We start from the raw sequence: 27,713 nt of genomic DNA on the forward strand, positions 1-27,713 counted from the left end.
CAGTGGTTTCCAGTCTTTTTTCATCTGTGGACCCCTAAAAAATTTCAAATGGAGGTGTAGACCCCTTTGGAAATCTTAGACATAGTGGGGGCCACAGATCATAGGTTGAAAATCACTCTTCTGTGATAACGACAACTTTTGCAGACCTCTTAGACATAGTCTGCAGATGCGCAGCAGTCCGTGGACCACAGGTTGAAAACTACTGGTCCAATGTTCCTTCTAAGCTGCAGACAACTGAGAGAAACATCTTTGCACAAATATATAGTGCCCTAATCCTGCTCCTACTAACATAATGGCAAAATACTCCCAGTGACATCAATAGGCGTAGGATCTGGCCCTAAATGAATAACAATTTTGATTAATTTTTTCCTATTTTCTTCAAATATAGCCAAAGCATACATATTCAAGGACATTTAACTAGCTGCAAGTTTGAAGGGGATAGAAACAAACTGTTGTTGAGCTGGAAGGAGAAATAAACTTTAGGGAAAAAAATAAAAAATTGACCTGAGTTGAAATGTTAATGACCTGTAACTCAGAAATCATTTGTTTTGGGTTTTTTCAGACTTCTCTTTTGCCTTCAAAATAAATATAGCAATGTTCAGGCCAAACCAATGTTCCATATTAAAATTCTAATGGGACTAGGATCAGGGAAGAAGGTTGCAATCTTAGCTATGGAGAGGCTCCTGCCTAGTTTGTAAACACATTTTCCTGTAACGTCAGTCCCTTCTTTCCCCAGTGGTGAGCCGCCATTTCTGTACCTAAAGGGAAGCCTGTGCTATCTCTTATAGGAAGGACAGAGGAGCTCCTCCTAAAAGCTAGGATTACACATCATTGTCATAGGCAATATCTACTGACTCTTCCTCCCCCTTCACCACACTCTTCACACCTCTCCTAAGCAGAATGCAATGCCAGTAACACTTGCATTCATTTGAACCGCAATGTTTGAGTGGGCCAAGTGCATTCCCCAATCTCTTATAACGATAATACATAATACTTGCATGCTGGATTTACATCTTCAAAGCCCTGTACAGACATTAATTAGTTAAGATGAGTGAGCTAAGCAGGTACTAGCATTACAAACTCCCCTATGACATTAACACAAGGACTTTGGAGCTGCTGGATGCTGTGAAAGATGACATTAGGATGGTAGTGTGATATACTGTATAGTTCAACAGACTCAGCTATGGAGCGGCATACCCTCACCCAGGCAAATGAGGAATTAATAATCAAACATGGAATCTCCAGTTAGCGTTCTCTTTATGCAATTATACCTCTCACTTAAAGGACATCTTTCTGACTGGTTATCCTGTGTCATTACAGTTTGCTTCTTTCAGGCATGGGATGTTAATTACTATTTATAATTTTTTTTGTCAGTGGTTTGGTACAGTATCTTTGCATGGCCTCTCAGATAATCTTAGGAAATAAAAATGACATGGGCCCGATGGGATTCCTGATCAAGTCCGAAGGGCAGGAATGTCTGAAATGGGACTGGACCGGGTTGTACTGATTAGATAGTTCACATCGAAGTGTAGCCTCGCTGGGGTACGCTTCAGGAAGTCAGTGAAGTTATACTGCAGATGAAAATGGCACTTCCAATTCAAACGTAGACTCTGCAGTTCATTTTAGTGTAGACCTAGACTAACCAATGCTAACATGTTCCAAAAGTCAGGTTGGCCAGTGAAGTTAAGAGAAGTCTGATCAGGGCTAGGGCATTTGTGCTTGTTTTTAGTAACAATAGGTCCGACCCAAAACTTTGGGAAATTTTAGATTCAAATTTGGGTACAAACTGTGTCTAGTTTGGAGCCACCTTTCACTTCAAATCCCAGCTGGAGTACAGTAGCTGATGTATTATATAGTAGTTTCATACTAGGGATGGTACAACAGGCCAGGTTCTCCTTAAGTGCCCACTGCATGGCAGGAAGGTGTCCTGTGAGTGCTCAGCCTCAGTTTCCCCCTTCTTGGGATCCCTCCAAGAACTCCTCCAACACTTTCTTGGGCTGAGAACACCCGTGTCACATCTCAAAGGCATAACCATTTTTCTTTAGAAGAAAATTCCTTCACCCCTTCAGTCCTTCAGCTTGTCCCTCTGTTAGTTCTCCTATCTCCATGTATTAGTGACACCTCGCATACATCTTCCCATTCATCCCTGGGAAGGTCTCTGTTTTTTCTCCATGCCCTATATCACTGTTCACAAGCTTTCATTTAAAAAATCCCTTTTGATTCACTGAAGAAGTTAATGCATTTTTTTGTGAAAAGAATGAAAACATTGGCTGGTTTGCTATGTAGGAAAAGGGAAGTGATTTTGCTGAAGATAGTTTGGTTTCAGTAGGGTGTGGCAGATTTCTGGTAGGCCAGCAGTACTCAAACTAGGGTTTGTGAAAACTTCCTAGCATGCAGGTGTCCAAAAAGTACCCAGATTTTTTCTATAAAACTTGCACATTTACTGAAAATTGTGGTAAACTGGAATGGTGAGAGGCTGTGATTTTTTTTAAAGCATTAGCAGATAAGATTCCTCAGCAGCAGCATCTGAGACACACACACAGAGCTGCATTATAATTTCAGGGCAAATGTCACGGATTTTAGATCAACAGGAACAAAGTAAACCTAACAAACACCAAAAAAAGTGACATATTCCTGGGAGAGCGCAGTGAATGTGTCCTTTGTAACATTCTGAGTTCAGTCTGCCGCTCTAATTCCAGCTGTCCACAAACAGGCAGCCTCCTTCAAAATGGAAAGGTATACTACAGAGAATATAATCTTATCAGTCACGTAGATAAAGTACAGACACTACAGCAAACCCCTGCAGTGCTGCATGCTACCATTTTGTTGCTGACAAATTTTACTTTGAATCACAAGCATCAGCTGGGCGTGTGTGATGGGAAAGTGTCCCCCTTCTTATCTGGTGGCCTTATGCCTCCACTTATTGTGTCATTATGAATTTACTTTATGCGCCCTATGCAAGAGACAGAGACCTGAGGCTAAATATACAAAAAAAAAAAAAAAAAAAAGTTAGAGACCCAGACCTTAGCTTTGCATCCTGGCTAGGAAATATGACTTCATTTTGCAGTGCAGAGGAGTGAGAGTGCATAACTAAACCACAGCTGAATTAACCATTGTATAAAAAGGATGACAATGCCAACACAAAAAAAGCCATGTGAGCCTATATTAACGCAACCTTAATAACAGTTGTGTTGTAGAAGACCAGATTTCAAGACAGGGTCAGTGCACTGATTTGTTTTAGTGGCCTGAGCTACGATACTGCTATATTGTCTTTCATTCTAGCACCAGGAGAGGGTGCTCTTAACAAGCACTATTAGAGACCTCCAGTTAAGCAGAAGCATGGAAGCAAAAGCCAATACCATATTAGTAATCTTGTAGTTGGTATTTGCAATTTAAACACCCTGTTCTTGTTGGTCTGTTGATTTTCCATTCACGTGATGGGCAGTCACTGATCTGGGAAACACCTCGTGAAAATGAACTTTCTGAAGAAGAGCATAAAAGTTCACTCTACCGCTAGCCTCCCTGGCTTACAGTCAGGATGTGTTCAGTTTGCCAGAGAACAAAATGACTTTTTCCCCAAGCTATTGCTTTAACTGAACTATTTTTCCTGGGTTTGCTACTGGTGCATTAGAGCAGTGCTCTGAGTTCATTATTTAGACAAAAATGTGGAGATGTAAAATTCTTGCTTTTATGGAGCAGGGGAGAATTTCAGGGTCTTATTCTGCTTTCCAAATCTCTCTTTTTATGGCTTGTGGCTTGCCTTCCACTACTAACCAGCCATCTCGCCTCACCTCATCATCCTGTCACTTCGCTTATTTTACAATTTAACCTTTAAAAAACAAATTTTAAGAAGCCATTGGAGAACATGTCTGCTCAGTCACTATCCTTTTAGGTTGCATTCTACATTGGCATAAGCTTTGCGCATTCAGATTGTAAGCTCCTTGGGGCAGGGACTGTATCTTCTGACCTGTCTGTGAACCATGTGTCCAGATGGCAACATTGCCACAAGTGGTCTCTGCCTTTGGGTGCTGAACATGAGACACTCGGTACCTGATTTTCAAAGGGTGCTGAGCATCTGCGGCTCCCACTGACTTCATTTGGAGATGCGTGTGCTCAACACTTTTAGATTTTCAGGTGTCTCAAGCTGAGTATCTGAAAATCAAGGCAGCCAAATTCACTTCTGACAATTTGGACCCAGGTAAATAATATTGTTGCTGATGCACACCCAACATTAGGAATTTTCTTTTGAGTGATTAAGGCATTGGTTCCTAGAAAAAGCTGAAAGGAGAATCTGGAGATTACCCAAAATTTTTGCTGTACATTTGAGATCTTGTTTTGAAAAATGCAGTCTGTTTTCAAAGGTGCACGCTCAGCCTGCAGTAAAAACATGGTTGCTTTTCCCCTTAAGTAAGAGATGCACATGCTGTGTAACAGGGTGAATAAGGGGTTCACACTCTAGAATTGAGTCTTCATTTAACTGCACAGCTGTCCCAGGGTTGACGCTTTAATAATGGTTTTGGTTTTGGCTTTCACCTTCAGGGCTGTAGCTCTCTCTCCACCTTCAGAGCCCCATATCCTCACTTCCTCCCAGCCCAGGATAATTACTTCAGGGTTTTGCCAGGGGTTTGGGGTGGGAGGAAGCATGGATTGGGGGAGGAAAGGAAGAGAAGTATGAACCTTTAGTCCCCTGACATTGATTGTGATTCTAAACTGTTCTTGCTCACAACAAATTGTCTTGCTATTTACTAATTAGATCAGAGGTTCCCAGCCTGTGGCCCAGGGGCCAAAAGTGGCCCACAGGGCTTTTAAAGTGGCCTGCAGCTCCCCTCCTGCTGGGCTGCAGAAGGGAACCACTCCCTAAGGACCCAGGAGGAGGGCATTGCCTCAGGGCTAAAAGACCGGTGCAGGCTCCTTGCTGCAGCCCAGGGGATGGAAGAGCAGCACTCCCCACCCCCTGGCTGTAGCAGGGAGCACAGCAAAGCACTCTGCCTGGAGTCATAGGCACTGGGGTCCCTGCTGGAGCCAGAAGGAGGTGAGCACTGATCTCCCATCCCCCTGGCTGCAGAAGGGAGCCACTGCCTAGGGACCCAGGTGGAGCGCATGGGGCTACAGGATGTGTGTGGTTTCAGTGTTGCAGCCCGGGAGACGGGAGATCAGTGAGGAGGCAGCCTGCTTGCTGAACTCTTTCCGTCTGGCTGCAGGAGGGGAGGGGCTGCTGGCGGAGACTGGTGGCCCTTCAGGGTAGTAAAAATTATATCTGTGGCCCTTGAGCCAAAAAGGTTGGGAACCACTGAGTTAGATTATTGCCTCCCACAAGTAATCATAAAGAAGAGGAAGGAGGAGAGAGTCAGTTTCCCCTTTAAACATTTAGGAAATATGGTGCATTTTAGAAGTAAACCCTAAGAAAAAGGGGAGGGCACCATCAGGAGGGCTATGGGCTGACCCTGCCCCACAGAAAGCAATGCAAGTGGGATCAGGCTGGACCTGAGCTACCACTCTGAGGGAGCTTGGCCCACCCCTACATTGATTCCTCCAGGGGGGGAGGACATCACACCAACACCCAATCCTGGAGATTGTTCTCCTGCCAGAGGAACTGAAAACCCTTCCCTTCTGCTGCCAGGGAGCATTGGGAGAAAACTGAAGGAAATAAAAACAAATGTGGGCTGGTTCTGGGGAAATAAAAGTAACAAAACAAAACAAACAAACAAAAGAAAGGCATCATGTGGAGTGGGAAATAGTTCCTCCAGCTATGCATATTGCACCTCTTGTGCAAAAATCCCAGTCTCAGGACTGGTTGTGTTTACCTCTGGGCCACTGACATGTAGATCACAATCTGGTCCCGTGCAGGTGTGCAGAAGGGCATCTCGGTTCCTGACTGGTTTTTTTAAAATCTCAAACTTCTGATTCTTGTGTGTTCCACAAGGAAATAAACCTGACTCACATGTGGAGGGATTTTTTAGTATTATTATTCTTAAGAGACACGGACAGATTGCAAACAAATGTGCCTGCTCCTGCCCCCATTGAGGCAATGAGATTACATACAAGAGTTCATTGCATACTCCTCTGTCAGCTCTCTGATACAAAGAAATAAGTCAGAGCCAACAACAGTAAGTAAGAAGACGAGCACTGACATGCTAGCAGACCCCTGATTGCCTTTGAGGGAAGAAATTCTGGTTTATATATATATATATATATATATATATATATATGGATACATTCCCCTTCCCCTTAATGAAAACGAGAAAATTCCAATGAGTTTCTTCCTCTGCCTGCTTTGCGATCTGCTTCAGCTTCATTTCACATGCTGTCTCACACAATAGCCCCCAGGGATTCTCAGAGGAAAAATTTAGCTGCCTCACCTTCTCTGCCCAACTCTTACCTTACTGCATGAAACTTATTTGTTTCTTTCCCAAGGGACCACCTTTAGTTGTCACTATAGCTAAGGCTATGTCAACACTTGTTATAAGTTCTGCTTGTTGGGAATTTACAAGTTGGCGGTAAAAATTCCCTTTGGGCTGAATTTTGGCATAGCCAGTGAACACTTTGGAGCACATCATTAAAAAAAAATCAAAATGTATTTGTTAGAGTTTAACCTGGTCCAAGAATTGTGAATTTCAGTATTAAGGGCAGACACTGTATCATCAAGCACATAGTTAAAGCAACAGCCCCAGGCACTGTTGTAGTGTGTACCCTCTTCTAAAATAAGTCGTCTGTTAGGCCTCTGTGTTATTGCAAATACAGGAATTTTCATATACTGAGTAGTATAACAGGAAAGAGAACAACCCCCCATGCTGTTTATATTGTAATAAATAAACTGCAAATTATCTTGTTTATTTAGCGCTAACTCCTGTCTCCCATGCTGAGCATCTGAATGGGGGAGTATATGGGAGCTGAGAAAGAATTATTCACATCTCTGTCCATCACCATCCCAGCACCCCTGCACTAATGACTATATCCTCGCAACACCCTTTGTGGCACAGAAGTGCTGTTATCCTCATTTTACAGATGGCTACACAGAGAGATTCAAGCCATGTCTATCCTGCAGTCATGGGGTGTAATTACAGTTTGCATAGACCCACCCAAGCTAGCTTTAATCTAGCTAGCTCAGGTCCTGAGCAGTGAAGACAGGTGGGATGTCCTTCACTTCAGGCTGTAGAGGCCCACCTGGAACCCTGGATAATTATTCGTAGAGCTAATGCTACAACGTGCATGACCACAGCTTCACCGCTAGCAATACCCCAGCAAGCTAGATTAAAACTTGCTCGGATACGTTACTTGAGCTGCACTCACACTCTGTGATTGTTGTATAGACACTCCCAGACCTGCTCAAGGTCACAGAAGAAATCTGTGGCAGAGCAGGGAATTGAACCCAGGTGTTCAGCTAGCACCTTAACAACCAGAGCATCCTTTCTTTCCTTAATGGGGAATTTATGGCCCTTAATATAGCTCTGAGGGTGAGGTCTCTTCTGCCTCTCCTGTGGCCCTGCTTGGCAGTGGCCACCAGCGTCACCCAGTTCCCCCTGTCCACCCTTGCTGCAGGAGGTCATACAGAGACCCCATAGATTTAGGTTTTGCTGCATGGAGAGCCCACATGTGGGATCCCCATATCCTGCCGTCCCCTTGTGCTCTGGAGCCACAACAATGATGGGACCTTTCATGGCAATGGAGGAGGGGGCAGGATTTGCCCAATATAAAATAGCTACTTCCATTACATTTCATCTAGTCACACATACTTTTAACTTAGGGCATCCACTGAACTAAGCTAAATACTGTATGTTAGGAGGAAGCAAATGGGAGAAAAGAATAGGACGTAACAAAAAAAAAAATAGCATTAAAAACAGAGCAGTGCCTCACTGTCAAGTAAGTCTTCCTTCATTTTTCAAATGCTGCAGTACGTGTTTTACTAAAAGTAAACCAAAGTAGAAAACACAGGGCTCCTAATGTTTAAATCCAACACAGCTTCCGATGGGAGCACATTTTTAAAAGCCTGGTCCCATCCCTGCAAACACTTACACTCCTGAGTAACCATTGACTCAGTAGGTACATCTACATTGGAAGAAAAAATCTGTGGCAGAGCCCCGCTGGCCCAAGTCAGCTGACTTGGGCTCATGGGGGCTTGGGTGCCAGGTGAAAAAATGCTGAGAAGATGTTTCGGTTCAGGCTGGAGTCTGGGCTCTGGAACTCTCCCCCCTCGCGTGGTCCCAAAGCTCAGACCCAAGCCCCAAAATCTACACAGCAATTTGACATCCTCGCAGCCAAAGTTTGGAGAGCACAAGTCAGCTGACCCAGGCCAGCTGCTGGTGTTTAATTGCTGTGCAGACTTACCCAGTGATTACAAGTGACTTCAGTGGGATTGCACGTGATCCTCAAACTGTGTAGGCCTGATTCTCATCTCACCACAGTGTAAATCAAGAGTTCAGGCCACTGACGTCTGTACAAAACCAGTGTGAGATCAGAATAGGGCCCAAGAAGAGCAAAATAAATTTACAAAGCAAGCTTTTGAGTAATATGGTCCAATGGCTTTTAATAATAAAAAACACATTGTAAGTTGCCAGGAAATTAATCTTTAAAAAGACTACAGTAGCCCATCTGCATCAACTATTTTTTAAAGACATTTCTTCTGGATTTTTGGTTACCTCCTTTAATGTGTGTTAGCTAGCAGAGCTGTTATGCTCTGTGGAGTAAATATAATATGCATTTTCAAAAAAAATTTATAAATATGTATTCACTCTATGGACCAGAATGGCTTTGTAGTCGCTGGGTTCTGATCTGTCTTGAGAGTAATGCAGTTTTTAAAAATAATTATAAATATACTGAGGTATATGCTCAACACACTGTATGGGGATTTAGCCACATAAATTTCATTAACACTAATGAGAGGTGTTTGGCTAAAGCCCTGCTATCAAGACATCGTGCATAAAGAAAAGCCTGCCTAATGATGTATTTACTTATTAAACCAGAACAGCTCGGAAGGGCATGAATGTTGATCAATCAATTTTTTTTTATTCTTTTATAAAATGAAATGAAACGCATACGCACTGTAGAACTGAAAATACGAACTGAAAATTCAGTTGTGCTCTTTTCATGAGTTTGGAAAAAAATCCGTGAAAACAACTCTCCACAGATTATTTTTTGCAATAGGCAAGTGGCAACCTTCCTCTGAGGAAGCTGCCTTGGAACATACAAACAATTCAGTATAAATACAGGGCCTGTCGCTTTTGTACTATTAAAAACAGACACTGTTGTAAAGAGGGCTCTGGCATATTTTGGTATTGTGGAGGTTATGGCGCACGCCACTCAAAGCTGGGAAATTCACACTTCCGGCTAAGTCACTACCTCAGCTCACACTCTCTTATGCCTTTTAAAAACTTTCTTCTTTCAACAATAGTGTGAGTAAAGTGCAGAGTATCATATTAACTGAATGCCCTGTTTTTAGTTCATGCATTTGGGTCACAGACAAGGGGTTCTGTCACTACAGTTTTGTTAATTTCTGGACATGAAAGAACACATTATTATTTTGGTTATAGTATAAAAAACAATTGCTTATTTTCTTCACTGTATTACAAGTGGTCCCTTTGTTCAATGGCTATCACATGCGATTGCTGCCAAGTTCAGGGTCTTAACATGTTGCTCCAATGTATCATTTGAAGACTTCGGTGCCATCTATTAGATCATTGTGTGATGGGGCCAAGCAAGGGCCAGCAGAGTAAAGGCAATTTATAACCCACATTGTGACATCAATCTAACCTAGCAACCTCCTTAGCAACACTGCCAAAGCATCACAATGTGGCCCCCATAGCTCAGATGATATGAAGATAGCAGCATTGTTAGGGTGGGAGGCTGCCACTTTGGCCTAGCAACAAATAACAGCCTGACCTTGGGATCTATTGAAAGCCGAGAAGCCAAGCAGAACAGAGAGAGCACCACCAAATGAAAATCCACGGGTTCCTGCCTGTTCCTTTTATTTAACCTAAACAAATTCCTCAGTGAAAAAAGATGGCTATATATCCAGACAGTCTGTATGTTATATTCAAGATTGCCTTTCTTTATTGATGGGTAATATGTGTCTTTTTCATTGTGATTCTGAAATCTTAAAATCAGTACAGGCTCACCAGATGAAAAAAAATCATGGAAAAAATTCTAAATGGTGACAAACAAGTTGAAGATTATTATTACAGTGTACTAGATATGCTAGGTCTTACATTTCAGGTGTGGAGCATTGAGCTCTAGCAGCTGCAAAGAGGATGTTGGCCCATTCCAGAAAGCCAGTTGTAGCCAGCTTGTATGTAAGCATTCTGTAACTTAAAATAATTAAATGGACATAAATCACAAGTTTTCCTCTTCTCTTTCCTCTTGTTACTTATTCAAATGAGTGCCCTACACATGCCATTGTGTCAATTCTTCTTCACATGCAGCTGCCGATATAAGGTAACATTTTTCTCTCTCTCTTATACACTTACACATTCAAACGTAGAATCACTTTAATATCTGTTACTGTACATCCTCTACTAGGAGTCCAACTATATTCTGCAGGTGGAAGGAGAAAGATGTGACCTAATTGGTCTTTTCAGTATCTAATTATGATATTCCTAAATCCTGGTTTTGTTTTTTGGGATTTTTGTTGGTGGTGGTGTTTTTAAATTAAATACCACTTCTTAAAATGTGCCACACTTACAATGATTTGACAGGAAATTGTGAGAGAAACAAATAATAATTATAGGGGGGAAAACAAAGACATTTTCTGAGAACCATGTTTTTCTAGACAGGTGGCGCTGAGTCAATATGAGACACTCTGTATCCTCCTGGAGACTGAGCTTCTAGCCTGGTGCAGAGTCCTACTAAGTGAAATTAAGCTAGTAATATCAACACAGCAGTTCCCAGTGAGTAATAAGTCATCTTCTAACAAAGCCACCTTGTACTCTGGCTATTTCAAGGACCAAGTTAGTGAGGACGACTCACCCCCTCCCCCACTTTAGCTGGCCAGTGCAAAGAAGTTCAAATTGCAGCTGCCTTTGCCCTGTTTAGCATCTGAGAGAAACAGATGACTTTAGTTTGCAGTGGCAAAATATGTCATTACAACCATTATATTTTCATAAGTGTGAGTTGTTTGTGTAAAGGAAATTCACATTTGTACAGACTGTGTTAATATATATATATATATATATATATATATGAGAAATCTCTATACATAGTTATGAAAATTTGAAAGGGAATTTCTTTGAGCATTTAATCATGTCTATTTGGTTTACGTTTCTTTTTTTTAAACACTTGGCATCATCTTCAGTTTATAACCTGTTTTAAGAGAGTAGCCACAAGTCACAGTCTGTTGCATATTGGTGGTAGACTTTAAAGAGTTAATATAGTTAAATGTGAAAGCTGATTTTGGTAATATTGTGAAGTGCTTGCACAAGACAGAGGTGACTTACAATAGGCGACCCTTAGCACAGGCTTCACTGTGGTATATGCACGTTTAGTGGATCAAATTCCAGCTCTGAGCTCTAGCAAACCCACAGAACTTAAAAGGGTTGGTTATATGATGTGACAGAGAGCAGAATTTGGTCCATTATGTGCTTCATAAAGCACATACGTTATCTGAATTGAAAATGGGTTCATACGCGAGGCGGGGCTGGGAGAAACCTCTCACATCATTTAGTGTTGTTTCAGTAACCAGCAGTTTTTAAATCTGAAAACTGGATAATTTTGTAATTCTGAGCTCAATTTTGTCCCCCTACAGAAAAGTCCAGAAGGGGCTTCTTGGCTGCTGAGAGTTTCCTCCAAATCCTCCTAGGAAGTGATGGAAGGAGGGTAGGAGCCAAGGAACCAGTGGGTCTAACTCAGTGGTTCCCAATCTTTTTGACTCGAGGGCCACAGATATCATTGTTACAACCCTGAAGGGCCACCAGTCTCCACCAGTAGCCCCCACACCACTGCAGCCAGACAGAAGGAGTTCATACAGGAGGCTGCCTCCCTCCTTTCTAATCTCCCATTCCCTTGGCTGCAGCAGGGAAACCGCACTCATCCTGTAGCCCCGTCCGCTCCACCTGGGTCCCTAGGCAGTGGCTCCCTTCTACAGCCTATGGACCCAGGCAGAGCATTTCGCTGTGTTCCCTGCTACAACCAGGGGGAGGGGAGTGCTGCTCTTCCATCCCCTTGGCTGCAGCAAGGAGCCTGCACCAGTCTTTTAGCCCTGTGGCAACACCCTCCACCTGGGTCCTTAGGCAGCGGCTCCCTTCTGCAGCCAGAGGGAGGGGAGCGACGGGCCACTTTGAAAGCCCCTGCAGGCCATGGGTTGGGAACCACTGGTCTAACTCCTAACCCTGCAAATCAACTGGGATTCACACAATCCTGGGGGAGCTATTGAAGGCCAGAGCCTCTGCATTGCTTCCTAGCCCCTATCAGTTATCCCCCCAGCTCCTCTCTCCCATTGGCTCTGCCTCCCAAGCTTGGGGAAGTGCCAGTGTGAAAGACTTGATGGGAGGGTGGGGGCACAAAAATGTTAATACAACCTATGGCTCTCTTACCTTTCCATGTATTTCTTTCTGGGCTTCACAGGGAACGGTATGCATCCCCTCTGGCCCCAACTCTGACCTTCCCGCTCACAGCCTACTCTCTCTTTGGGTCCCAGAGTGGAGGGGATGACAGTTCCACAGAGGCAACTGCGGCCCCTTCCTCCCCCCATGGGATGGAGTACTCCTCCATGCATGGATTTCAGAAAGATCCTGGGCATAGTGTCATTTAATATATTTTCCCATGTATGGTGATCTGGCGATCTGGAGTAGATAATGTGTGCAACACACTTTGTAAAATATGAGAAGCATCTCATCTCCCCACCTAGTTCTCAACACACAGCACCTCTGCATAATACTCACATCATGGGCAGTCTGAGCTCTCTCTAGTCTCGGTGATGGTATTCCCAGGCTCCAAATCTGGTTAGAGCTGTTGTCTCTGACAGTGCAGTGCCACCCATGAGCTAAAACACCAGGGCAATGAAAAACAAGAGGGAGACTCAGTGGGATCCAGCCACCAAGAAGATGACTTGATATCCGTTCTTGAAATTATTCAGTGTGGTTCATATCTCTCCAACTTCTGAAACAGAGTAATTGGGGCAAAGACCAAAGTCGGGAACAGCTGCTCAGAAGAGGGGATAAAAGATTCCTTTGTGAAGCTATTCAAGAACAAGGTGATCTTTCAGAGGATAGATGTTATGTATACATTACATTTGATTTTTTAGAAAGCTGTACATTTAAGTTATTTGTAACAACTTTGGATCTTTTAACAAAAAGCTAAATTGATCCTTAAAAAAAATGAAATCTTTATCTCATGCTCTTAAAATTCCAGGGGCCTCTGAAGACATGAATGAAGCTGGGCCATTTAAATAAAAAGGAATTACTCATATTCTACACAGGGGAAATAAAGTCCCATGTCTCTACTGAAAGCCAACACCAACCTGAGAAATAAGGAGTTTGTGGGGCAAAGATAGGGAGAGGGAATCTGGGAAAGCTCAGGATGTCTGGATCTAGGGTCTTTGGTTGATTCATTAAAGGCAGGGTGGCAGGCACAGAATTTGGATCTAGTTCAGCTCCAGGATTTAAGTTTGGGGCCATCTCTGGTGTAAATCATGTTAAACCCATATGTAAGCACCTAGGAAGATGCAGTGTCACTCAAACACACACATTCTTTGGGGAGCGGCGGGGGAAGCAACCCAGCATTTGAGAGAGGAATGTGGCTATATATAAGGATCTTCTTTGCCTGTGGTTAATGCCAAGGTCAAGCTTTTCAGCTGACACTTGTGCCTTCAGGCTGTGGGGGGAAGGGTTAGTTGTACTGTACAGTGAAGCCACAAGATGTCAGAAGATCGCTGCTCTGATTCACTAATGTGTTAGCTGGGTACAGAGTGTTTTAAGGTACAGGGACACGCTTAACATTTTATCCTCCTTTTTCAGTCCAACCTGCTTCTTAACTCTGCTATCCTGCATAGCTCATCGCACCCTTCTGTTCCTCAGTACAAAGGAGTGAGCAAGCAAATGAGAAATTCTCCAGTTTGGGATAGCTGTTCTTAGCCCTTTATTTCCACAGCTTGCTGACTCCCGGCCGATATGTCTGTAGGCATGTTACTTCCTTCTCACTGTACTTTGGTTATTAGTGGACACTTCCATTTGTGGTCTTGTCAGTTACAGCATATTACACAATCATTGACTAACCTACACATGATGTTCTCTGTTTTAAGCAACCTGCATCATATTCACTCACAGGTCCCCCATGTGAAACTAAAAACTGGGCTGGTTATGTAAAAGAACAGCAGTTTGCTAGAACAATCACGTTAATAAAAGTTTGAACACAGTCTTACAAACTGGTCATGACACGGTGCCGGGACTTGCATCCAAATTCACCATGTTGTGCCTGAATGGCATTAAAAAATAAAGGAAAGTGAATAATGTGTATTTCACATTGGCAGCATGTGTCCTTCTAGTGAGTCCTCTGATACCAGTTAACACACTGAGTGAAATGTGAAAATACTGCAGGACCCTGCTTGTGGGATAAACCCTTTCCCTGCAGTTAGAGTGCATTTATTTGGGGCTTATTTGCTGTTTGTACCTGAGGTAGACTGCAGTTTCTGCCCATAATTCACAATGCAAAATGCCCCGTTTGCATGGTTCAATCCCTGTGCAGTAGTCAGGGTTCAGGTAATTGCTGTTCCTTGCACAGAACATATGGAGAAAGCATTCCTTTTAATCCAGACTGATCACAGAGCTAACATCTGGAATTTTTGTGGGTCATTATCCCAGGGAGCCCTAATAGCAACCATTTTGTTGCTTTCTATCAGAGCAAGAACAAAATGGTGGCCTGTAAAACCGGCCTCATCTCTTTCTCTGTCATATACATACGTTCAGCCAGGCCCTTGTCTATACATGCAGAGTGAAACCCTCTAATAGAGAAGTAATTTTTTCCCATATAACCACCTTACTGTAAGCAGAGGTTCACTGTAACCAGGACCTGCACAGTGCAGTGTGTGAAACAATCTGGAATGTTCAGGGTGCAGTTCTCCACTGCTTTGCTCCCTTTGTCATTGCTCAGACCTGTGCAAAACTGGCTGTTCTGAACTGGCAACATTTTACACTCATTTTGCACAGGTGTAAATGGTGACAGACAAGGCCGCAGAAAGCCACTCTCATTCTACCACGCTAAAATTAAAGTTCTACTACAGGAAAAGCTGTACAAAAGATCATCCTTCCTAGGCAATCTGCTGCCTTAAGGTACCTTTCCTTACACATTGATTCTGGTTCACCAGGCTGTCACATCAGTTTTATGACAGTGTAACACTTTTGACTTTAATGGAGCTACACTGACTTAAATGGGGTCATACCAGTATAAAACTGGTGTAAAAGAATGGTGAATCAGGCCCATTGAGTGCAACTGAAAGCCACCTTTGAAGACCAACTGTGCTCCCTGAGTCTCTCAAACCCCTTAGTCATCAAAAGTCAGGTTTCGCTGTACATCGAACTTCCTTAAAACCCGCTAGTTCTGTGGCTAAAACTGTGCATGTATGCACCAGTTATTCCTTTCCCATCACCCTACAGCTACCCCTCTCCTGTCACATGAAATTTTTTGTGTTATTTTTTGTGGTTGTTGCAAAAAAGATAATTTAAAATAGGGAAATAATCTGTTAAAATGATCGTTCAAATTTGAAAGTAGTACAGTGTTATGAACCCCTTGACTGCTTTGGGTGTTCACACCAGGTACATTCTTGATTTTGCTACATGCTTTGCTCAGTGGATCCAGCTGACTCACCATGCAGGTCATGGTCTTTGTCTTCTGTCCATAGCTGGTCCTGGAGCTGGCTGGATATTAGATGAATGGAGAGAGGCCTCCTCTCTGAGAACAGGGAGCCATCTGAGCAGTGGCACGCACCCCAGATCATGGCTATCTGTACATGAAACAACTAGACCATGGTCTCTTATGATGCTTCCCAACCAAGACACGACTGACAGGTTTGCAGCTGAGCATGATTCTTTGCTAGTAGTCCCTACTGATCCCTAACACACACCACCACTAAATAATGCTTTACTCTAGTTATTCGGAAGGCATTTGAGACTAGGAGTGAAAAGTTTTTCCTCCTATACCTCCTCCCTCCCATTTTTTAGTCTGAAATGGGAACTCCATAGGTTAAGACAAGGCCTATTACAGCCATTGTGTGGGCTTCACGCAGTTGCAATATTCTTACCATAACGGAGTACTGGGACAGAACAATCTAGTATCTGAGGGTAGGTCTACACCACATCCACTTCAGTGGCACAGCTATGAATGACATTGCAGTTGTGTCAATACACCACCATTGCATGGACACTTCCCACATCAATAGAAAGGATTTATCAGTCAATATAGTTATTCCATCTCTCCCTGAGGCAGTAGCTAGGTTGATGAAGAATTTTTCTGTCAACCTAGCTGTGTCTATACTGGGAGCAGGGTTGACCTAACTACAGAGTTCAGGACGCTACATTTTTCCTGGCCCTGAGCAAGGTAGCTAGGTCAATCTAATTTTTAAGTACTGACCAGGCCTCTGTAAAAAAGTATAAAGAGTACTGGAGGTTTTGGAATCCTGAAGATGAGGGAGAACAACCTCTGGTTTTCCAGAGTTACAGCTGCAATTTTTTACTTATTTTTGACACTGCTGATGGCCTATCAGGAAGTCAAAACATAAGGTGAAGCCAGGACTATTCAGTATAAGTTATTAGTAGGAAATATTTGAGGTTAAGGGGAAGGTGATATGGAAAGAGATAATGTAATACCCAGGGGTCAAGTGAGTCAAAGGGCAGTCCAGATCAGTGGTCAGAGTTCACACAAGCGGTCTGATAGCCAGGAGATCCAATCCAAGAGGAAGATACAACAAGGCAGCTGGCAGAGACCAAATAGCAGCTAGCAGGCAACAGTTTGTTGCTCAGTTAGGCTGATAGAAGCATTCTTCTGTCAATCTAGCTGTGTTTCCAATGGGGGCTAGATTGGCATAGCTACGCCAGTCAGGGATGTGAATAGCTATGTTGACCTAAATTTTAATTACAGACCAGGCCTCAGTTAGAATCAGCCACCTAATGGCATGAAGTGCTTTCTAATGCAGTACCTGACAAATGAATGGATTGTTCAATCCATCATGGGCAGTGGCCATTCAAGTATGTGCCCAGGGTCCTGGGTAGACAGGGCTAGCCTGCGCTTCTGGGATTCACTACTATTGTTACTCAAGCTATCTTTGCTCTATCTTTCTCTAGCGGTGCTGCAGCCACATCTCTCATCTGCAGTGTAGACATACCCTAAAGTGAATGAAAAGTATGCACAGTGTTAAAACGACACCTCGTTTGCCAAAGCAATATGAAGAAATCTGACACATGGGATGGTTTATCTGCATTTGTTTATCTTGTCCCAGTTTCAAGAAGGGTCATTGACAATGAATCTTGGGGTGGGAGGTTTAGATACACAGCTTTAAAGTTTTCATTTTATTGGGGATCGGCTGGCTTGGGCTCAGGTCCTTGCTATTGGGATAGACTTTTGCCCCTTCGACACTGGTTCAGTTTTGGGCCTGGTAGTTAATGGAAATAATCCAATTGTTTGTCAGCAGTTAAGTGAAATGATATGGAGTCCAACAAGTTCTCATGGACATGTGTTCACATCACAAAAACCACAACCACAGCTGGTACCACTTGTCTGACTGATGGGTACCACCAAGGGGAGAGTTCTAATTGCAAGCACATAAGACAGATGAGGTTTATGGGTCTAATCCTGCCCCCGCTTTTGTTAATGTTTCACCGAAGCAATTGGAAATACCCACATGAGTAAAACTTGCTCTGTGTGTAACGATTGCAGGACTGGGCTGAAAAGCTTTATGTATTGACAGAATTCAGAGCTGCCATGCAATGATTCACATCCTGCATTTGGTATTGTAATCAGAGCACTTCAATTAATTAAAATATATGCATATTTTAATGAGGAAGTGGGGCACATAGATTATTTTTACTGTATTGTCTTACACTTGCAAATTCAAGAAATATCAGAGAGGCAAGGATTGAAGCCCTCAAATCTGTTAAATTTTAGAGACTGTATACACTTGCCAAGGTACATCTTCACTGAGTTATGCCACAGCAACCTTATTTGTGTGATCACCCTGTAGACCACACCTTGGTCAACAGAAGAGCACTGTCACAATTAGGATACCTTGAGAAATTATAGCGCTTCCATTTTATCTTAACAGCACATTTCCTAAAACCATATGAAGAAAAAGGACTAGAAACAAAGTGGTATCTCTTCCTAGGTTGATCTTGCTTCTATTTCAAAGAGGCTTGGGGGATAAAAATAATAATAATGAGATATGGAAATTGTTTCACATCTTAGCAGTAATCTTTTTTATGTGCATGTGTCCCAGGCTCTCTCACTGGTAAGGCACTGTTTTAGTAAACCAGAATTAGGATGCGTACCATATAGCATGGTCTGCAAACAGACTGGAGAAGTAGGAGATTGATTTTTACGGAGACCAAATAAAAGTCAGGTGTGCAAATAACTTCATATGGTATCAGTAGGTAACATTCCCAAGTGTTCAAGTGCCTGTACAACTGTGGATTATACTTCCAATTACAAATGAAAGTTCCGTTTCTACAAAGCCTGGCTCCCATTTCTTCTGCTTAGCTTTCTAAGTATTTTGAGATATATTTCTAGTTTCTTGTAACAGAAGCCAGTTGGAGTTTTTTAAATTTACAATTATTAAACCAAGAAAGAACATTAGGTGTTTAGATCCCTGGTAATTAACTAGATTCCTCTACTTCTACTCATTATGTTCCTTCTGTCTCTATTGAGACCTTCCTTCCTCTGAGCCAAGTGCACACCATACTAAGCTGCACGTCTCAAGCGTTGTGTTTGGATCCAGGCAAAACTTTTCTGTCAACAGGTTTTTGGTGAAAAATGCAGATTTGGCAAGATTGAAATGTTTTGCAAATTTATATTGGTTTCAACATTTTAGAAACAAAATTTTGATTTTTTTTTTGGTCACAATAACTTTTCCCCACAATTTCCTTCAATTTAAAAAAAAAAAAAAAAAAAAAAAAAAAAATGCAAAAAAAAAAAAAAAAGTTTGAAAACAGAATAAAATATTTGTTCAAGTCAAAGAAAATTTTCCTTCAACTTTTCAATTTGCTGAAAAAATCATTTTTGGGTCAACCAGAAATTATTTTTATTATTGTTTGTCTTTTCATTAAGAAGAACAGTCAACAAACCAAAAAACCAGTTAGTCACACATCTCTAACTATCACCTTGTCATCAGTGTTGACATTTGCTTGCAGAGAATGTAGAAAATATAGAGATCACATATTTCCTGAGGATGGAAGTCAAGACTGAATCCAACTGTGCAGCTCAGCCTATGCAAGCTGCATTCCTAGAGCCAGCTGAAATTGCTGCAGGCATTCCAAGGTGCAAAGGGATACTTTATAAGAAAGAAAGAACTCAAAGATGAAGTGATGTCCCTAAGTGAACATTAACAATAATTGGATGATGACGTTCTTTTGACTTAACCAAAAGCTCATAAGTGACTATACGTAGGATTTGCACCGTTTTACAATGCAGATGAGTGACAGGTCAAAAAAAAAAAAAAAAGACTTTTTCTGTTCAACAGAGTTTAGATCTGGGCATTACTTTACTGTCTTGTGGAAGACAATAAAAAGAGGCAGATTTTTTGTCAGCTGAATCAGAATTTTCCTTTAAAGAGCTGCAAACTATTTTTTCCAAGAAAAATATTGTCATTGTTATTTGATTATTCAATATTGGTATTGTTTTCAGCATATACATCTCTGAACTTTGTATTAAATGAACTTGTGGGTACAGAATATAGTGATGTAGCAGACTAGCACTTTTATTTTTCACTTTCTGGGAATGTTCTTCTTGCAAAACTAGTTGACTCAAACTGAGTGTTAACGTGATGATAGATGATTTTAAAAATAAATATTAAAAGAACCTGTGTTCCATCCGCTCAACCATTTCACAGAGGAACAAGGGCAGCAATGTGTTTGGACTGCAGCATGGTGTAGTGTGGTTTCATGCTTCACATTAGTGGAAAAAACAAGTAGATGCCAGCACAATTTGTAAACCAATTACAGTTTTCTGGAATTGACAGTCTTTTGCTGCTAACTGGGGTTCTAAGGGAATCAGGTGTTTGGTCATTGTAGCAGTCAAACAGGAGAGACAGTAAATTAAGCGCCATTCAGAACAGCAAAGAGAATATTAAGTTTCTTACTCTAAATTAACAACAAGGCATTAATTTAAACTTTGAAGTTTTATTTTGACTCCAGGGCAGCATGTAGCATTGGGGCCAGTTTGCTGGAAGAAGCAACAACATTAGATAAAAAAAGAAAACTCAAAGTAAAAAAATCCTCTTAAATGTAACCTTGGGGCCTTACATTGAAGAGACCACAAACTCAGTTAACATTTTCCATTGGATCATGTGATGGACCTAAACCTGCCTGAAGACCATGCATTATCACAGACACTACTTGGCTACACACATGACCTCACCAAAAAAATGTACTTCTGCAAAAAAGTATATTTTCCTCGTGCAGAAATGGGAACTAGGAGTTTTACATTCTTCCCAAAAGAGAACTAAACTTTGCTTTTGCACTAGTGATTGGATTAGGTAATGACTAATTAAATGAGGTCACCACATTTGATGTTGGCACATTTGGAGAATATTTATGGAGAATTTGCTCATTCTTATTAAGAAAGCAGAATAGTTTCTTGACAAACTTCATTTTCCTGAAATTAAGAGCCTTGAATTTGTTCTACTTTTGATCTTTCTTCAGTGGCTATGTTTGCTTTACATTAAAATAACTTCTAACATTCCCATTAAGGATAATCCCTTCAGCAGCCACAGTATGACATTTCTATATTAATCTTTTAAGCATTTTAGAAAAGCAAGGTTTCATGTTTTAATAATCATAGTGTTTTTCTCCAAAGAGTTGTAAAAATTTATGGGGCCTTTCTATCCTATTTGACTTCTACATCTTTAGAGTTTGGTGCTAATGGTCCATTCAGCCAGCTTACTCTTTGACTCCTTTATTTCTTTTTCATCTTCTTACAAAAGAAAAATTGCTTCCACGTTGTACACTGTTGCAGATGCTATTCAAGTGGTAAGTAATTTCAACTCAGCTAGGTGAAAAAGAAAAGTTTATCCTCATCTCAAAATCACTTGCAGTGTCTCCACTGTACACATGCATATAGACCCTTTAATTCTTAATTAAAAAGGTAGTCGCTTACTTTAGAAAACAACACTAACATATTCATGCATTTTTATTAGAGTACTGTCAGTTTATTTTTTTAAATATCTTCTCATTTTCCTTAAATTAGTTTATCTTACTCCTTCATTCTGAGCAGCAAAGTAACAGTAATAGATGCCATTTATTTGTGTATTATGATATTTTTAAAAGACTAAAACAAGTGCCTCTGCAATATCCCTAAAAGCTTCCACAGGCATTACCAAATTTTAAAATACAGAAAACCATTCAAGCCAACAGATCCTGCCTTACAGTCACACCTCACCTTTCCAAACATATAGGAAAACAGATTGTCTCAGTAGCATGTCCTGAAGGTCAAGACATTTAAGCCATTTTGGACCAAAAGGGTGCAGTAATTCCAAAATGGAAGGACAATGACTTGCCAGCAACTCCCTGTCATGTAAATTAAGAGGGTTCTGGCTTGATTGCCTCTGGTGGACGTGAGGTGGAAGTGCTGCACAGGAATACAAGCAGTCTGTCATGCAGCCATGTCTCAAAGCTTTCAGGCCTGTAGAGGGCTGAACCAACACCTCGACCCACAGAGAAGCCAAGTAGCCCCACTGCAAGTCACAGGACCCTGGTGTAATCTGCTTCCAGTCAGACACCACTCATTGAGTGGGTAGCCACATCCCATGCTGATTGACGTGTCTGGATGGAGTTAAGATGTGCTCCCATGCAGAGAGCATTACCCTAGTCTAAGTAGCAAAGAGCCACATCTGAAAAAAAAAGTTTGCACCCTTCTGGCCAGATGTAGATGGAAAACAAGCAGCTCAGGTCACAGATAGTAATGATCATCTAAAAAGCAGCAGCTGGTTTAACCAGGTCCCAAGGGGAACAAGAGTCTGATGCACACTCAATATAATCTCTGTCTATAGTTGTTTCCCCCAGCCTGCTGTCCTCACCTCCATCTTATTTTGATTGAGCTTCAACCAGTTATCTTTCATCCATGCTGCAAACTCTACCCAGCAGTGGGTAAGACTCAGCTGCACCAGCACGATTAGTTAGCATGAAGATATAGAAGTGAGTGACATCAACATACTGTTGCCACCACCAGTCATGTCTCCTCTCTAACTCACTTATCTGCCCCACAAGCATGTTGAACAAGTGGGTTGATGAGATGGAACCCTGTAGCATCCTGCATGAGAGAAAGAATGTTTCCTGATAGAATCTTCCAAGACCAACTTCAGACTACAGGTGAGTCAACATCACCTCATGATCAGCAGCACTAAAGGCAGATGAAAGATCTAATACTATCACCATGGACACTTCCGAAGACCATTGACCAGTGTGATAAGTGTAGTTTCTGAAGCATATCCAGTGCTGTAACCATCCTGACATGGGTCTAGAACAGAAGTTCTCAACCTTCCCCCCGAGTACCACTCGGGAAAAAAAAGCAGGGGGGGGGGGGGGGGCGACTTGCGGCGGCAGGATTTCACGGCGGGGAGAGATTTGCGGCGGGGTTTCGCGGTGGCAGACTTGCGGTGGCTTACATGGGGGAAACAACGCCCGCCGCCGAAACCCTTCCGCCGTTTGCCCATTTTCGGCGGCAAGGTTCTGCAAGGGCAGGTAGGAGAGCACTTCCAGCGGCGGATTCGGCGGCGCGGTACGGCTTGCATACCACCCAGCCTTCTCGTAAGTACCACCGGTCTAGAAGATTGAGGCATCTTATATTAATTATTATTGCTATTACCATACAGCCTTGGAGCCCTAGTCATGGACCAAGACCCCATTGGGCCAGGCACTGAACAGACTGAACAAAGAGACAGTCCCCTACCCCAAAAAGCTGATAATCTAAGTATAAGACAAGAGACGAGAGATGGAAACAGACAGAACGCAGAGAACTTCAAGGAAACAATGAGCTAATATTGGTCAGCACGATAGGCATTCATCTCAGCACATCAGCAGCCTAACCACAGCCTGTCAAGGAGTTTTGTAGGCCCTGTGGCAAAGGAGAGTTTTAAGGAGGGATCTGAAGGAAGATAATGAGATAGGTTTGCAGATCTTTCTGGGGAGTGCCACCCAAACATAAGGAGCAGCATGGGAGACAGCATGAAGTTGCTTGTTTGAAAATGTAATAAGTGGGTGACTGTTTCAAAGGAGGCTTATGTGCGCCCTTTGCTTAAGGAACCATCCTCTGACATGTATAATCCAACCAAAAGGGATGCTGACAATCACCACCAACAGACTCAGCATGGCCCCACTGGCCTCCACCAGCCAGGAGGGATACGGCTGTAACTCACAAGAGCCATGATTTACTGCATAAACAGAAAGAACTGAGTCACAATAATATGCCTTGCACGTGTTTTAGAGAGGCATGGGCTAATTATCTGAGCAGAAGACTGGGCATGAGGAACACTTCGGACATTGACTCCTGGGGCCCAAGACATGTTCTGTAGGTTCTGCAAACAAATCCTGTGTATTTTAAAATGTGGTATTGTCATGTTCCTAGAGAATGGGGAGGACTGGCAGACATGGCCTGTTACTCTCCCCCTATTCCTGTGCCCAGGTTTGCCCAAGTGAGAGTGATGCAGAGTCACTCTGTCATGCAAGAAGGTACAGAGCCCTTCTGCATGAGCTGTTGATTGCCTTCTCCCTTTGTGAAGTGCAAATACAGCATCTCTATTGTGCTGGATGGAGATAACAGAGGTGTTGTTATACTGTTCCAGATGTGAAAGGACCTTGTTCATCTGCATATTGGAAGCAAGAATTTGCCTCCATTTGTGGAATAATGAGGGTAATATTTACTGCCCTGTATCTTAGAGGGGTGTGGATTCATTAGTTAGTATCTGATGAAAAGCACTATGTAAATGCTACATTTTATTTATGATACAGATATATATATTCTGCAATTATTGTACACGATATAAATGCGCTCTCTCTCTCAACTTTTATCTCTACTAGGGTTTTAGGATAAACAGAATATCACCTGGCAACATGTTATACGGTTTGCAAACATTACACCAGGGAAATGTTCCAGGGCGGTAGCCGTGTTAGTCTGTATACAGCAAAAAAAACCAAAAACCAAAAAACGAGTCCTGTAGCACCTTAAAGACTAACAAATTTCTGCAGGCGTAAGCTTTCGTGGGCTGCAACCCACTTCGTCAGATGCATGAAATGGAAATCACAGATACCATCCATAAACCAGTCAGAGAGCACTTCAATCTCCCAGGACACTCTGTAGCTGACTTGAAAGTTGCCATACTTCTACAAAAAAACTTCAAAAAACAGACTTCAGCAAGAAACTGCAGAGCTGGAACTCGTATGCAAACTTGATACAATCAGAGTGGGTCTGAATAGGGACTTGGAATGGTTCTCTCACTACAAGTAGTAATTGTCACTGTTCACACATTCTCACCTTCTAATCAACGGTTGTGAATAAGCCTCATCTACTCTAACTGAATTGACTTTGTTAGCACTTGCCCTCCCCATTTCTGTTTCTTACTCTTGGGTGTATATATACCTCCTATCTGTGATTTCCATTTCATGCATCTGATGAAGTGGGTTGCAGCCCATGAAAGCTTATGCCCACAGAAATTTGTTAGTCTTTAAGGTGCTACAGGACTCTCGTTTTTAACCAGGGAAATGGGTTAGCGTAAAGAGTTAATATATTCTAACCCTTCTCCTCCACAGAGACCCAAGTTGAAATATTGCTGAATACCTCCTGCTGCAGTTACTTTACTAACAGCCTGAAACTATGGCAGTGATAAACCAGTATGCAGTGCTCCATCCTCCCCTGCATCTGAACTCCACTTTGCACAGAAAATGGAGAAAGTTAATGCTCTCTGATTCTGCATCAGCATCAGTTACAGCCAGGGTGACTTTGGCGTGGATTCACTGGCACCCACAGAAATCACAAAACTAAGGGTGCCACACTTCAGTGGCACTGTAACCCCAGGTGCCAGGTCGCAATGCCTGGAGTGGTGAGCTGGACTCAGATTTGTGGGACAGGAGGTGCTGCTGTGGGGTGAGTGCAGGGAGGGCTCACTGTCTAGCCCCACCATACCCCAGGGCTTCCCCACCACACCTGGCCAGGATTAGGGTTGCAGTGTCGGGACAGTGGGTGCTGCTGTGGGTGGTCAGTGCCCCCCTTCACTATAACTCAAAATCATGTCCAAAAAGATATTATGAGTTACTGCAATTACACTAGAGTTTAGAACGGTGCACCCTTTGAGTCAGGAGGTTACGTTCTCCCCTGGTTAGAGCAAACTAGGGAATACTCTATCTTACACCACTGGTATACGATCCCTAAGAGATGGTACAGGGACAACACTGCACCAGCATATGCTTTGTGTGTTTTCTTTGGCTGCTTTGTAGTTTACTTTTACTTGAACAGTCCTTTGAGCTAGAACGATGTGAAATCAATGCCATGTTCTTTTGGTCTTAAAGAAAAATAGAATACAAATCTTAAAGGGGGGGGGGGGGGAAACAAACAAACAAACAAAAAACCACCTGGAGTTTTCTGTCCGCACTCTATAAAGCCGGGGCTGGTATCCCGCACCCAAAGCCTGTCGGAAAACCATGCTAATACCACAGTGCCAACACGGACAATAAGGAGACTAACCTTTTCCAGACACTCATAGCCAGTCTTCTGTCTGCAGCTGAAAAAATCCCAACCCCTTTATTCTTTGTCCCCTGAACTATAGTCACCTCACATTACACGGTACGAAATGCCTTGCGAGGCTTTCCATGCTGATCAGCGTTAATCACAGAAGATAACTCACAAAACTGACCAACAGTGTTTATGACCTCATTTAAAGTACATCAAACACTGGGCTGGATTCTCCTCTTACATACAGCAGGGTAACACCATTGATGCCAGTGGAGTTACTCCTGATTTACACCAGTCACAGGGATATCAGAGTCAGACAGGAGGGTGTTTTTCAGAAGGCAAAGGCATCAAAGGCAACAGGAGGAGACGTATCAGTGCAGCTCTTTTCGCTTTTGTCAGGTGCATTCTACTGCCTCAGCCTCTCAAAACAGCAGAGCATCTGGTAGAGTAAGACGGTCTGGCCTCCCTGGCAAACCCACTGCCAGCATAAAGCAACACATATTCCATACCCTTATTCTTTCATTAACATTTTCGGTCATAATAAACATTCTGCTCTGGTGCCAAACAAAATGACTCACTGTTGGTACAGAGGCTTGAATCCTCAGTCAATGCCGTCCTGTTGGCAAAAGGACATATGGATTTTATTAGCATTCAGCAACCTTTGATGCCATTAGCCACTAGCTGTTGCTGTCCTGCCAATGGGCTCTTTCACAGGCAGAGGAGTAGCCACTTTGTAACTGTCACCCACTCCAGTCAGTGTGTTTGGATGTTACATTTTCTAATGCATATGACTATGTAGAAAACAGAATTCATAGCTGGGCATGACATAGCCGCCCTGTCCTCTCTAGTGTTCCCTGCTGGCAATTGCTCTGTTCTTGTCCAGGTCTCTCTTCTACCAACTTGGTCCTCTGGACAGGTAAAAGAAAGTCCAATAGGAAATCCAGTGTCTTTACATCTAGTCCCCAGCCCCACCTCTTGGCCTTGTGGTCTTCATGCTTGTCTCTCAGGGCTTTAAATTGTCCTTGCTCCCTTAGGTCAGGGGGCATCACAGCACCTTCCTGCTGGGTGGAAGAGGAACACAGGCTCACCCATTACACTGAGTTCCAGGCCAGGAACCCAAGGACAAACAGCCATGTTTTGTTCCATCAGACACTTCACCATTCGCCTCCTGGGACTCATTCCTACTATTAGCCATCTTCAGGCCTTTTCCCCACCCCTTCCTGAGCTCTTTGTGACAAGCAGCACCCTACCAAGACTTCTCCCCAGAGGTCTAATTCCTACCCTTCTGTCAGGGTCATCAACAAGACTGTGCTCTAATCCTGCATCTTCCAGGTGTCTTACCCCCTTTCACCTCAGGCTTCTGCTCACCTGCAGGAGCTTTCCTGTCCCGCACAGGTCTCCCCAATCTTTGCTACCAAAAGAGTGACTAGTCACAGCAGGATTCTTCCCTTTTTCCTTACAACTCCCTTCTGCTCCTGACTTCCTCTCTTTATAGCACTACCCACCCAGCTGGACTTCATCCTTCATCAGGCCCGACCCACTCTCAGGTGCAACCAGGTGATTACCTGATCTCTCAAGCCAATATTAGTCTTTGCACCATCTGTGTAGAGTAGACCTCATCAAAAAGAGTAACACAGAGGGTCCAGAAAAAAAAGTTGATGGAAAAGAGTCAGATAAAGATTATGGATGATATCCTGGCTCCATTGAAGTCAATGGCAAAACTCCAGGAGGGCCAGTATTTCACCCTACAGATATACAGTGAGACAGAGAAAGTGATGTTTGCATCTCTATTGATTTTAAAAAGCAGCTTTTGCCATGCAGCTGCAGTGCAACATGTCCGAACATGCCAGGATCCTCTTTGCATG

At 42.7% G+C, this 27,713-nt stretch overlaps 1 protein-coding gene across 1 annotated transcript in view; it reads right to left on the reverse strand.

Moving 5' to 3' along the window:
* UBE2L3 (ubiquitin conjugating enzyme E2 L3) overlaps nucleotides 1–27,300 on the reverse strand; it is an 84,650-nt gene extending 57,350 nt beyond the window's left edge. Inside the window, exons 1-2 of the mRNA XM_067539900.1 lie at nucleotides 27,217–27,300; nucleotides 26,427–26,464 (exon numbers count right to left, since the gene is read on the reverse strand). The gene's annotated coding sequence lies outside the window, so the exon portion shown is untranslated. The remainder of the gene's footprint in view (nucleotides 1–26,426; nucleotides 26,465–27,216) is intronic.
* Nucleotides 27,301–27,713: the final 413 nt, after the last annotated feature.

This window comes from Emydura macquarii, unplaced genomic scaffold, assembly GCF_026122565.2.
Source record: "Emydura macquarii macquarii isolate MOO-44397 ecotype Brisbane River unplaced genomic scaffold, CSIRO-AGI_Emac_v2 contig_554, whole genome shotgun sequence".
In the NCBI taxonomy this organism is placed as follows: Eukaryota; Metazoa; Chordata; order Testudines; family Chelidae; genus Emydura; species Emydura macquarii.